This window comes from Pomacea canaliculata, linkage group LG9 (assembly GCF_003073045.1).
Source record: "Pomacea canaliculata isolate SZHN2017 linkage group LG9, ASM307304v1, whole genome shotgun sequence".
NCBI lineage: Eukaryota > Metazoa > Mollusca > Gastropoda > Architaenioglossa > Ampullariidae > Pomacea > Pomacea canaliculata.
The window spans coordinates 17,652,620-17,667,079 of NC_037598.1; the positions used below are offsets into that span (position 1 = coordinate 17,652,620).

The window sequence follows — 14,460 nt, forward strand, 5'->3', positions numbered from 1 at the left end:
GAACGAAACATGGACAGCATACGAGGGACAGGAAAACAAACAAATAACAGCCATAAAAGAATAAACAACCGTACTATACAAAGAATAAAATCAAATACAGAAAACACAAAGAGGAACCAAATAACAAGAACAAGAGCTGAGAGTAACATGATATTGCAAAAAGAAGGGTGTGAAAAAGGACTAGCATTATGGGAAAGGTTGTTAGGAGTAATGTTTACGGAAGAGGTACGTTTTCAGTGCAGGTTTAAAGGATTCAATAGTGGGTAGGTGGAGGATATGGAAAGGGAAAGAGTTCCATTGTTTCGCTGCACGATAACTAAAAATCCTGTGGCCATATGTTGTTGTTTTGGTGACAGGAAGAGTAAGGAGACGATCGTCAGACGACGAGCGGAGTTGTCTAGCTAGGACATAAGGGAAGAGCAGTTCAGAGAAGTAATCAGGGCAGGTGCCAGCAAAAAAAAATGAAAACACAGCACGGACACTCGAGTAGACAGAATGTGACGGATGACGCTGATCTTGCATAGCTCATAATAGACTGACAGACAGCTGTAACTAGTCTATCATAATAATAGGCAGACTGTAACTTGTTTAGCAAGAGTCATGTCTGCAGTGGCAATGAATCTCAGATTCCTGATGGAGGACACAAAAGTGATGCTGGTTTCGCCCACCTTGATGCGACTTGGTGGACAAACGAGTGAAGATGGATTTCTTCTTCACAAACATAGGGGGGCTTCCATTTTATCATCGTTTAAGTTTGTCACCATCCAGTCTTTGACTTTATTAATACAGGCTTCTATGATGCAAAATCAAATTAATTGACCTGTTGACCCCTGCACCTACGTACTGTGAGAAGTTTCCCCCATGAAATTGGTGGTGTAAGTCTGTGGGTGCAGTACAAAATTCCTGTGGCCCAGGACAAAAGAACGAAGAAAATGGCGGGGTATGTGATCGCGACGATGCGCATTCAGAAATAAAAGGAATACACCGTATTCGACCGTAGCGACAGGCATCACTATACCTCCACTTCCAGCATAAACCCCTTTCCCCAACATACATACACAGATTATTTGTTTTGAACAGAGTAAAATACCGCTTAGAATTCAAGAAATAAGCCAACAAATCACTTCACAAAAGTGAAGTAACAAGGACTGAACCCATGTAACATAAACCCTAAAATAACGGGCTTTCGTAATTCCTTTTCTCAGGAAACCCCATGGAGACCACTCTTACCTGGCACGACTTTTTCCAATATGTCTGCTTGCTCTGTATCGTGTCCTAGAGAAATGATTATTAATAGTCTAGACAGAGGACCTTGACACTGAGTAGAGAGATGTATCGAGAATAGCTTGAAAGCATGGATATAGAGTTGAGGTTGAACAGTGTCGAGCAAGGACGTGTCGAGCCGTAGAGCAGACAGTGAAACTCATGTGTGTAAATAAATATATGTATATACGTTCAAACCATGCATGTGCGGGGCCCTCACATAATCCAGCAACGTTCAATGCGCGATAATCCTCGTGTCCAGCAGCCTTCTGTCTCCAAGCGCGTCCAGCGAGAAATATGTCATATGCCTAATATCAATACTTGCCCCTAGGCAGAAGCACGTTCAACCAGAGTCGAGTGTAGGTATTGAGAGATAAGAATAAGAGAAAGCAGTGACACAAGTTAAAAAAAAAAAAACTGGTGCAAGAAGAAACTAAAGCGCACTTTGTTAGTCGTTTAACATCAAGCAGTGAAGGATGCAACTTTTCAAGACAACGAACTGCAGATACGAGACCAGGTTGTGGTAAAGTGTCAATCAAATCAACTCAGACGCAAGTTTATAGAGAAAGATGTACTCAACGAACTGTCAAACATAGCTGCAACATTTGAGGCAGTAAATGAACAAGTCGAAGAGATGAAAAATGATTCGCTACAGGCAGTTGAAACAGTGACCAGTAGGCAAAGACAAGTTCCTAAATACAGTATTCAAAAGGGGAATGCTACAGGTGTGGAACCAAATATCATCTGTGTAAAGATTCAGTCTCCCCAGCCAAAGGAAAAACCTTCCGAGGCTACAGGGGAGCTGACCACTTGGAAGTGGAGACCAAGGAAGACCAAAACAATGCAAAATTTACAAGAAAGGAACAATCAAAACCAATACGAACAACACCAAAAAGTGAGGACAGCGACGTTGCTACCCCATAAGACAGCTACAAGAGAGGAGAAATCCTAGCTCTAGGAGAGAGCAAGAGAAAATGGAAAGAAGTAAAGTGTTTATGATAGGAATTTAAAAAAGAAAAAAAGTTGTGATAGACTCAGGATGTGATACTAACATTGTCAGTGTAAGTTCGTGGAATAAAATGAAGAAGCAAGGTGCTAGATTTGAAGTGAAACAATGCACTAAGAAACTGTATCCATATAAGTCGGATATTCCTTTGCAAACAGTAGTGAGTGTGTAGGCACTGAGGTACAGGCAGGAAAAGAGAAAAGAGACAGCTGAATTCGTAGTCCTCAAAGAAAATGGTGATACGTACACTATTAAGCAAAAATTAAAAAAATGCAACGGAATTAGGAGTGCTGAAAAACATTTAGAATGTATTTTCGGATCCCAGTTGTAAAACAGACAATACAGACATCATACGTGAGTTCGAAACATTATTCAAGGCATTTGGTAAACTGAAAAACGGACAAGTTAAGCTAAAAGTTGATTCTACAGTGAAACCAGTGAGTTAACCGATTAGAAGAACTCCATTTGGTCTCAGAACGAAAGTGGACAATAAAATTCAAGAGTTCAAAATTGAAGAAAAAGATATAATCGAACCAGTTCGTACACTGACAGAATGGATCAGTCCAGTCGTAGTATCAAAGGTGAACGACGACATCAGAATGTGTAAACATGCGTAGAGTGAATGAGGCGATACTTAGAGAAAGACACCCCATACTAACAGTCGACGAGCTCATACAAGATATGGTAGTAAGCTAAATGTTTTCAAAGCTCGATCTCAAAATGGGTTATCATCAGTTGGAGTTGCATCCAGATTCCAGAGACATTACATTTGTGACACACTGTGGACTATTTTGTTACAAAAGATTGGTAATGGGAATAAATACTGCCGCGGAAATATATCAGCACGAGATACAACAGGTGATACAAGGTGTACATGGAACAGCCAATCTTTCTGATGACATTAATTGTACATGCGGCGACAGGAGAAGAACACGACAAACGCCTGAAACTGGCACCACAGAGGTTACAGGAAGCAGTCTGACTTTGAACAGAGAAATGTTCATTCCGGATGAAAGAATTGGAATTTCTAGGACACAAATTAACTGCAGATGGAATAAATCCACAAGAAGACAAAGTGGAGGCCATTGTAAATGCGCGTGAACCAGAAACTCTGAGTGAAGTGCAAAGCTTTTTAGGGCTGGTGGGTTATTGTTCTCGATTTCTCCCAAATTACGCCACCTCACATAGCCGTTTCGCCGTTTGACCAAGAAGCATAACGTTTTGTGTTTGACCAAGAGCAGAAGAAAGCTTTCCAATCATTGAAAAAGACTTAACACAGAGACATCGCGATATTATGATCCCAAAGCGAAAACCCAAATTATCACACACGCTTCTCCAGCGGGAATAGCTGGAATACTCATACAAATACAAACAGAAGGTCCACGAGTTATCCGTTATGTCAGTTGAAGTGTGACAGACGTGGAGAAATGATATTCTCAGACGGAGGAAGACGTGCTTGCTATCTTATGGGCATGTGAGAAACTCCACCCATATCTATATGGTCTTAAGTTTGATTTGTGAAGAGATCACAAACAGTTTATGGTCTACATTCCAAACCAAGTGCCCGGATTGAACGATGGGTATTGAGACTACAGGCAGATACATGTAGAGTGATTCATATCGAGGAAATATAGCAGATTTGCTTTCAAGACTGATTCAAATATCGTCTGAATCTTCGTCGAAAACTCTCTGAAGGCAGAACAACACACTCGGTTTGTTGTGTCAAATGAGAAACCGAACGCCCCGACTATATCAGAAATTGAAGAAGCATAAAAGGATGAGGAACAACAAGAAATACTCCAGTGTATCGAGACATGAAATTGGCAAAACTTTGACAAGCTATATGCTGGTATAAGTCCTGAGATATGTGCTGTAGGCAAGTTGATACTGAGAGGTTCTCAAATTGTCGTTACAGAGAAGCTGAGACATCGTGTGTTGACACTAGCGCACGAATGACATTTAGGTGTGGTAGGGACAAAACACAATCTACGTACACAAATATGGTGACCACATATGGAGAAAGAGGCAGAGAAATATTGCAAAACATGCCAAGGTTGTCAAATAGTGAGCTAAGCAAACCCTCCAGAGCAAGTGTACAATACACACAGCTACCCCAAGGACCGTGGGAGGGTATTGCGCTTAATTTTCTGTCCCCTTCCTTCAGGGCAATCAGTACTTGTTTTCATTGACTATTACAGTCGGTACTACGAAATAGGAGTGATGAGGAAAACCACAGCTGAAGAGACTACTAAAGTGCTGAAAAGAGATTTTCGCAAGACATGGAATACCTCAAAGGATACACACGGATAATGGCCCTCAGCTCATTTCAGAGACATTTGCTGACTATATGAGTAATATAGGAGCGAAGCATATTAAAAGAAACTCCAAGATGGCCGCAAGCCAGCAGAGAAGTGGAGAGACAAAATAAGTCGTTACTGAAATGAAAGAAAATAGCTCAAGCTGAAGGCAAGGAGTGATGAAATGCTGACATACGTTGCAATGTATCGTGCAAACATACATCCGTGTACAGGACGTAGTCCAGCCGAGATACTGTTTGGTAGGAAAATTCGTACATAAATTCCACAGTTGACTCCACAAGTAATTGATCAAGAAGTTCATGGTCAAGATGCAGAAAAGAAAGGAACATCAAAACTGCATGCAGACAATCTATTCTGACATGGTTCTAGGAGATCAATTGATCGGATGCAAGTCCCAGATTGTAAAATTTAGAGAATTTCTTATATTGAACATGTGTTATCCATGACGCAAGGTAATTTTTTCATTAACAAAATAGTTGTCACCTAGCGGTGACGACGAGTGCCACTCCATAGCATGTCCGTCGAACAGCCAAAGGTGGTGATCACCAGATTCCCCGTCCATTTTGGTCACATTGAGCAAAGATGTGCACAATATTGAATGGTTGTTTTTGTTTATTCCTTACTACTCCTCGAGGAGTATAGGGCCACAACAACACCTCGCCAGCGGACCTGGTTTTGGGCAGCCCCCTTCAGTTAGGCCCATGTTGTTCTGACGTCCTTTGCCTCGCTCTCTACTGTTCTTTTCCAAATCTGCTTTGGTCTCCCAACTCTCCTCTTACCCTGAGGGTTCCAGTCAAGTGCCTGCTTGGCAATGGTGTCAGCTGGTTTGCACAGCGTGTGTCCTATCCAGCCCCATTGGTGCTTTTTGATGTCTTGGCTATTGACATTCTGGTTGGTTCTTTTCCACAGGCTGCTGTTGGAGATCTTTCAAGGCCATCTTATTCCCAGAATATGACATAGGCATGGGTTGGTAAAGGTCTGGAGCTTGTTGTTGATGGTATTTGTCACTCTCCAGGTTTCTGAACCATACAGTAGGACAGCATTCACATTTGTGTTGAAGTTGAGAGTCTTACTGCGGAAGGATAATACTCGGGAGTTCCAGATAGGACATAGGCTGTTAAAAGCACGCCTCGCCTTGTTGATGCGGCTTTTGATGTCATCGTCCGCGCCTTCGTGCTTGCTGACTATGCTCCTCAGATACGTGAGGCGGTCTGTTCCCATGATGTTCTCTCCTACAAGTGGGATTGGGAGCTCATGCTTATTGATTCTTATCATTTCGGTCTTCTTTTTTGTTGACCTTTAAGCCAGTCTTCTCTGCATCCACTGTTAGCTTATTCAGTTTGGTTTGTTCATGTTGTTGCCGGTGAGATATGAGACTAATGTCATTTACAAAGTCCAGATCCTCTAGCTGTTTGGTGAAGGTCCACTGGTTACTGACGTTGTTGCCTTGGATTATCTTGTGCATAATACAGTCTATGACCATCAGGAAGATTGTTGGACATATCCTGGCGAAACCCTGCTTGTTCTGGTCTCAGTCTTTTGTCTAATATGCCTTCTTCAGTCTCTCTAATATTACGGTAAAATTCGGAGTTCACACCTTTTTCACGATAAACGACTTACCCTCACTTCATAAGTACGACTCTTGTCTGGTTTTCATACAATAAGAAAGAGTCCTATAACTGTACCCGAATAGCATAAGGAGATCGATCGCCTCTCCACCCCAGAACACACGTGTTTGCCTCCATTATTAAGTCCTTAGGGGGAAAAAAAACAAAACAAAACATGAACAGATGTTTTAATTGCTTAGCTATCAACCAAAGTCGATCGAATACTGGACGCTAACAGTAAGCCATAGACCTAGATGTTTATCACCCTTCTTTGGAGTCTGAATGAGAAAGATGAAGGTCTATATCGCCTTGCAAGACCCTATAACTGGTTCCTTGCATGTGGCCACCACTACACAGCACCTATCCAGTGGTGTCAGGCTCGGACGCCTCTCTGACCACGCCAAGTTAACTGCTGCAAGCAGCGATTGTGATGTAGATGCTGGCAACAACAGTTACGAAGCTGCATACATGAGCTCTGCTAAATGTTGCAAGACGTCTGATTCTTGATAACACCAAAGGGAAGACACGATGAGGATGACATCTCAACAATCCAAGTAGTTCATTGTTCGTGCTTTGCGCGCTAGGAAAGCAGTGAGGCGCATCGTGGCCCAGCAGCAAGCGACACTGCCAGTGGCAGTAGCAGCAGTGTATAGCGCGCTCGCCAAGCATATCACGCCAAGACCGAGCGCTGCATTGTTGTTCGTGCCTTGTGCTGGCTGCAGCAGGAGAGCTAGGCAAATGATAAACTGTCTGACTCATGAGGCTGCCATAGTTTCGTTTCATTAATTTGTGGATATACCGCTGCGTGGCTGAAACGTCTTCAACGATTCTGTAGACAGATAAATAGCAACTTACGGGTAAGTATTTCTAAGCTCTGGATTTTCCATGCGCGGGCAACTCTGCTTTGCGAGCTGTCATACATGCCGACATGGCTACATCTTTAGTACGAGGTGTTGCGGTCAGACGACTGGGCTGTGCATTGCACATCCCTTGCCTGATTTTTCGGAGCAGTAGTGAAATATGATCATATTGCGCGTGTGTGTACGAGATGGAGCAAGACAAAATGAGAGAGATTGTATTTTGTACACATATTTGTCGTAAAATCATACAAAATGAGAATAATGCTTACACTTTATCACTCGATGATCCAAACATAATAAAATAATAAATGAGTAGAGTGATATGCTCCAATATTGGTGTATACTCAATATTTTTAAACTCCCACTCCCACCTTTTTATTAAAAAAAACTTATTTTGTTTTCAAACATTAATAAAGCATTGTCAGATAAAAGTTTGCTATTTGTGCTTAGTTGTGCCAAACTGCTTGGTTTATTAGTTGTCTGTACAAATATTTTTAATGATATTACGGTGATAAATTATACAAAAATTATTTTTTTAATAATGCATTTCTTTAACTACACAGATTATAAAAATGTGTAACTGAAGGGATTTTAAAAGCTTCATTAAGAGCATTATGGAACATCTTTAGCAAGCATTCACACTACAGTGATGTGTTTTATTCATTTATTTCTTATATGATCAATGAATCTTCACAGGAGGACAACATTAAAATAAATTCAAAGAACACATTTATTCTTACTATATTAATGCTGTACAGATATAAAAATATCATGTTTATATAATTATTACAATCATATAAATCTTGATATTAAGGAATTTGGCATCAGAAATATGAAGTCACTAAAATAAAGATGATCACTAAACAATTTGTAATGATTAGCATGACTAGTAGTAAGAGAGCCAAACTATTTATAGTCAACAGACTGCATACTTCTTTTGTTGTTATCATCTTTCAGAGACCTCTGGTCCAAGGTTATTTAGGGCTATTTTTTCCATACAATGTATTTCAAAACATGCCTGACTGCTTTGACTGTAGCCAGGCTTCACCAATGGAGGAGGAGAGAGTGGAATGACTGCTGAGCTCTTAGTTGTGTGGGAAAGGGTGATGATGGTTTTTATTTTTGGGACAGGTTGGTGATGGTTTTTGTGTTGGACTGGCTGATGATGATTTTTAGGTGTGTGGGATAGGGAGGATGATGGTTTTTAATTATGTAGGACAAGATTTTTAGTTGGGACAGGGTAATCATGGTTTTTAAAAGACAAAAGTCAAATCACCAGAATAGTACTATGCACAAATATTCTTTCAAAAGCTGGATAGTGTCTTATAGATGCACAATACCATGGGATAAATGAGACAAAACAAATGTGCGGAACAATTAGGGTGATTGAAACAGTTATATTAGTTGGGCACAGATGGGACCAAATGTGTTGAATGTGCAACATCTTTACAGAGATAAATACCAATAAGAAACTATAAGATTTTCAAGCAGTTTAAAAAAAATACTGGTATAACTGGTCATGTATATGTGTTTTCAATTTTTGTGTATAGTGGTTTTTTTTCCCCTCTTCATCCTTGCCTTCCGCACCACTCCTGTACAAACTTTGTATGCAGAAGCTGGTGAGCCTCCACTTTCTCTCCGTCGTTTGAAACTCATGCTATCCTATGTCTGTCGCTTAAAATCTCGTCCTGGAAACCCTGTGTATCGTGCTGTTTTCAGACCTCAGTGTACTGCCTTGTATGCCATTCGTACCAAGGAGCAAAAGCCTCTATCACTCCGAGTAGCACCTCACCTACAAGCTGCCCGAGTAGATATTAATCAGGTTGAACCTTTATCTCTGCAAACAACTCCTCCTTGGACCCTTCCTGTTCCAGAGATCCGTTTTGATCTTACAGCTTTCAAAAAAGGGGACACTAGTGACCCCATCTACCTCCAACACTTTTATGAACTTATTTCTGACTATCCTAAATTCTGCTCAGTTTTTACACATGGCTCCAAAATCCCAAGTGGTGGCCCAGTCACTACGGCAGCAGTCCCGTCCTGCCAACCACAACGGGCTGTTTCAGTCCGACTGGCAGACGAATGTTCTATTTTCACAGCGGAACTCCATGCCATCTTGCTTGCCTTGCAGCATGCTCACCGATCTTCGAAGCACAACTTTTTGATAATTTCAGACTCCCTTTCTGCACTCCAAGCTCTCATTTCAAATGATTCTGACCACCACCTTGTGGTTCAGATTCATAAAATTCATGCAGCACTTATTCAACTAAATAAGGACATTGTTTTTATTTGGGCTCCTGGCCATTCTGGTATTCCAGGCAATGTTCGAGCAGACCAGGCTGCTAAGGCTGCATGTCAGTCCCCTGGTAAAATACAGTCACTTATCTCATCCTACTGCAAACCTTTATTCTCAACCTACATTCTGACCTTATGGCAACTCCACTGGAACACTTTAAGTCAAAACAAATTATACACCACTCTTCCCTCTTTCTGACCGCCCACCTTTGTGCCACACTACAAGGCGGGAGGAGGTAGTTCTTACAAGACTAAAGATAGGACGCACCTATGCCACGCAAGGATACCTCTTGCGAGGTGAATCACCACCAGTCTGCCCCTGGTGTAAGGGAAATTTTAATGTGTTACACTTTTTGATTATGTGTCCAGAGCTCCAGACTATCCGTCAACAGTTTTTTGCAGTAAATTCTTTTTCTTATTTAGGTCCGTCCCATCGGCAGCAGTCTTTACCTTTTTAAAAAGGATAGGACTCTATCATCAAATTTAAGTTTTTTTTTACATTCTGATAGTTCTCTCTTGATTTCTGGTGTGTTGGTGGCCTTTTTGGGCTTCACCACCCCTTTTTACACTTCATTTTTTCTTTTACCTCTTGTTCACTTACTATGTTGGTTTGTTTTTAAAGATACATGACTTGAGAAGATTTACCCTGAAACCTTTAAATTTAAAATTACTTTTATTGCCGTGATATAGCCCTAGTTGCTGGCACGGCATAAAACATCAACAAATAACAACAACCCCTCTTCATCTCAGCCTGTCAGGAATGGTACAGTTCTCATAACTGATACAGCTGTCAGCATTGATGTGGCAGCAGTGGATCTTGATACAATCTCATTTCATTTCTGACTATGACAATCAAATCACAAGTGCTAACATATGCATAAATACACTGGTAATTGTAAATAATTCCCTATTTGTCACAATGCATTATGTATGTAGCCTCTGATGTAGACTACTTGTAAAATACATAAAGCATTATTGTTAGCTTCATGCTATATTTAGAGTTTGAATGAAATATTACTGGAGTTGTTGCTTTTCTCCCTGAATACAAATGAAAACGCATATCCACAGACAGAGACAGGGGTAACTGGAATAAGACTGTTACTAATTGAAACATTACAGCATAATTGCTAAATTCTAAAAATTCTCAATTTTTTTTCTTTAAGGAGGTGAGAAGAAACTACCTTAAGAGAGCTTATTACGCATTGATATAAAATGCTCAAAACAATGGAAAGGTCACCTACATGTTTTCTACATTTTTATTATGTTTTTACCAGCAGTGTTCAATTTCTTCAAAATATTTGTTAGTGAATTTGTTGTGTGGGAGTTATTGTAAATTTGATGACAGTCTAGTTTGGTCTTTGTGTGTACAACAGTCAAGTGAAAAAGGTCATTGAACCTACAGAAAAATGCATGCAATTGCAACATATCCATGTGACAAGGCAGAAATGAACAGTAGAAAACATGCAGTGCACGTGCAAGCTCTGTAATTTTAGAGTCCTGGAGCTGGTGGGGAGGGGAGTATTTATTGCTGGTTTCTACGCACCTTTTTAATTATGCCTCGGAGATGACGATTAAGTACTGTTCACCAAGGGCGGGTCATTGCATGGCTGCAGGAGGGCGTAGATGTTTGAGAAATTGGCTGTCGATTGGGAGTTTCTTACTTTGTCATTCAAACTCTATGAGACCACTGCAATGCAACAGGAAGTGTTGCAAAGCAAAGATATTGCGGATGCCTGCAGTCAACCACCAGACAGCAGGACAGGTTCATCGTTCTGTCAGCTATAAGACAGAGAACAGCCACTGCAAGGACACTTGGGACAGCTGCAAGTAGCTGCTTACTTAACTATCGGTGACCAGATGGTTCGCAGCTGGCTGAGGGAGAGCAATTGCTGTCAGGGCAACCCGCTGTCTGCTCCATCATGACACCTGCACACTGTGATGCTTGTTTTGCATTGGCAGTCATATGGCATGGACAAGGCAACAGTGGGCCACAGTCCTCTTCACTGATAAATCTCATGTCTGGAGACGACTGGGAGAGTTACCACAATCCAGTGATGGAGCATAGTCGCTGTAGTGGTGGATCCATCATGATGATGGTTGGGATGGAAACCGCCTACAGAACTCTCCTCTACCTGGTGCAAGGCAGCCTGACAGACAAAGATAATATTTTATAGCCTCTGTTACTGCCAGCACTGCAGGCCATTGGACCAGGTTCCATTCTTTGGGATGACAATAACATCACACAGGGCCAGGGTCATCAATGACTTCCTGCAGCAGCACCATCAACCACATGGACTGGCCAGCCTGTTCCCCAGATCTGAATCCTATTGAACATATGTGGGATGTCCTGGACCAGCAACCCCACTACTGCTGTACCAGTTTCTTCAGCAAGAGTGCCAGGCAATTCCTCAAAGGAATCTGAGAACATTGGTTCATTCTTTGCCTGAACAATGCCTTGCCTGCATTCAGCTCAATGGTTGACATGATATTGCCTTTCTTCCTCTCTGATATTACTTTTCTGAATTTTGAAAACATGGGTTATATTAATCAAAATCAAATTCTTCTTGTTAAAATGATTAATGGTTCAGTTAATGGATAAAGAAATGCTTTGTCTGTGTGTTTACTGGCTCAAAACAGGGATTGATTATACAACTACCCTTTCCATTGTTTTGAGCAGTATCGTTACAGTGACCTCACATGGCTTAAAGTACCAGGCTTTCACTTCTTTGATTTTCCCCAACAGTTATCCTTTTGTATCACACTGTTTCACAGAGACGAGATAAACAATCCAAAGTTAGATGGTGTGAGAACAACATCAATAAATCACAATCATTACAAAACTGAGTACATTAGAAATGCTGGTGTGACAAACCACTCACAGTAAGACAAACAGCAAAGTTCCAACAAAATGCTGTAGGTCACTTGGAGCTCTCATTTCTTTTTTTTTTTTTTTTTTTTGTTTGTTGTTGTTGGTTAAGTCTCATGCAAGCCTCCATGTATTGCAAATGCTGTTAGATAATAGTAAAGAAAATTTGCTCAGAACAATGCTGAAAGCTGAAATTTGTAATCTCTTGCCAAGTAACAAGAATTTTTATAAGCAATGAAAATGGTACTTGCAAACAATCAGCATGTTGCTTCTTATTGCTTACCCATCTGTTTTCTAGCCAAGAGCCCAAGCATTTGCAATTTCATTTATTGCACTTCTTGTTGATTGTTTAAATTAATGACGATATTTCTTTTTATTTTTTTGTCTATTTTTACATTTGCGCCAGTAATTTTATATGTGTACTATCTTTGACCCCTGCTGAATTACAAAAAGGGGCTAAAACTACTTTTGCCCCAAAAGAGTTTGAACCAGCCAGAACAAATCAATTTTTTCACTTGCTTCTTGTAGCATGAGACTTAAGGGCCCATAAACTTACTGGTCTGTTAATCAGGAAAATTGAAAATTTGGTTTGATACCTTAAACCAGTGATGTCCAACCTTTTTCGGCCTGGGGGCCATATACATTTCCAGCATGCGAGTCACGGGCCGCTTCACCGCAAAAATACAAAAAAGAAAAAAATAGAGCATTTTTATTAGAAAAATGTTGTACTTACCATTAATTATGTAGTAATTAGTAGGATATTTGAAGTTTTCCCGAAACCAACTTCTGAATGTCTGGCTGCATCGTAGAGCACATGGCAAGTCGGAGCACTGAATCGAAATGTTCGTCTATCGAAAAACAGATTGAAAGGCGCCACTACGTAGGGATAAATACTTCTTCTTTCCTTTTTTCGGTTTATTATTTGTATTGTTTTGTGGGGTTTTTTTAGAATTTTTTTATTACTAACATGCCGATTTCCTGTACTGTGGGCAGAAGTTTCGCGACCCGGATATGGCCCGCGGGTCCGAAATTGACCCGAATTATGACCTTAAAAATGAAATTATATTGTGTCTGGGCCGGATGTGGCCCACGCACCGTAGGTTCGGCATCCCTGATTTAAATGCATGCAAAGAAAAAAAAAATAGCACAGTTGAGTTGATCTGTTGGCTCCCGTTGTCTCTGTTTTTCTGTTTCCATTCATAAACATTACTAAATAAGAAAGCTGTTTGTCTTGTGTTTCGTTCATTCATTAACTGATACCAGTTGATAAACGGTTATGCTGATTTACTAGTACTGATCACCTGGGAGTAGGGAGTATCAACTGGACAGAGGCAGAGGCTAAAAGGCTTGCCACTTATGCATGTCTAGAGTGATGATGAGTACATTCTGCACAGGTCCACTCCTTTATGTAAGCCAGTTCTTCTGTCCGCCTCAGCATTGACCCTCTACCTCCTCCAAGGTATTGTGAAGGATGGTCTCAGAACGTGCCATGTTACGAGGTAGAACCTCTTCTCTTTTGCAAAAAGGGGTTCCTGGTGGCCCATAAGGTGGCAGCAACGCTCCATACAAAGTCATTGGCTCTGTAGTCCACATTTCAGATTTTGAACAACCTCCACTTGTTCTTGAATTCTTCAAATCTCCTCTCTGTATTGGCATGCAGACATCTCACAACTGCTGGCCAGCCTGCCAGTTGCCACTGCTACTGTTATAATGCTGATGCAGATGGCTGCAATCTTTGGTAAAGATAATTCCCAAGTACTTAATTCTGTTCACCTCTCAAGTTGTACTCCATTCATGTAGATCTCTGCTTTGCGGTTGCCATTAAACCTTGACTTTGCTTTTGTCAGTACTGGTTGCCATTCCAAATGTTTTTGCACTATTACTCTGTTTGTAAAGTCTTGCAGTTTGATGTTAATGTAATGAGGGTTGGCTGCCTTGGGTTCAGATCTCGTCTCAGGCAGGCTTGTTCTTTCTCTGCATGTGGCATCCATTTACAGGTCTGGCTGTCTTTGCCATGATATAGCATTGATTGCTGGCTTGATGTAAAACTCTTTCTTTAAGTTTTCTTATCAACATTTTAAACATTTTGAACCTTGTAAGGTGTGTAGGAGAATGTGTATGCACACCCATATATTACGCATTTTTTTACCATCTTAGAACACTCATAGGCCTACTTGAAGAACTGAAGCTGCTGTCTGCAGTAAACTTTAATAGTGTGAGCTACATTATTAGAAATATCTGTTAA

General features: G+C 40.8%; 1 protein-coding gene across 2 annotated transcripts in view; it reads left to right on the forward strand.

Moving 5' to 3' along the window:
- The window catches only part of LOC112571788 (E3 ubiquitin-protein ligase PDZRN3-B-like), a 59,234-nt gene that overhangs the window by 4,388 nt on the left and 40,386 nt on the right, over window positions 1–14,460 (forward strand). Inside the window, exon 1 of one of the 2 annotated variants that reach the window (XM_025251075.1) lies at window positions 6,629–7,051. The exons of the other annotated variant lie outside the window; for it this stretch is intronic. The gene's annotated coding sequence lies outside the window, so the exon portion shown is untranslated. Of the gene's footprint in view, window positions 1–6,628; window positions 7,052–14,460 lie in introns of those variants that run through there. 2 annotated transcript variants of the gene reach the window in all.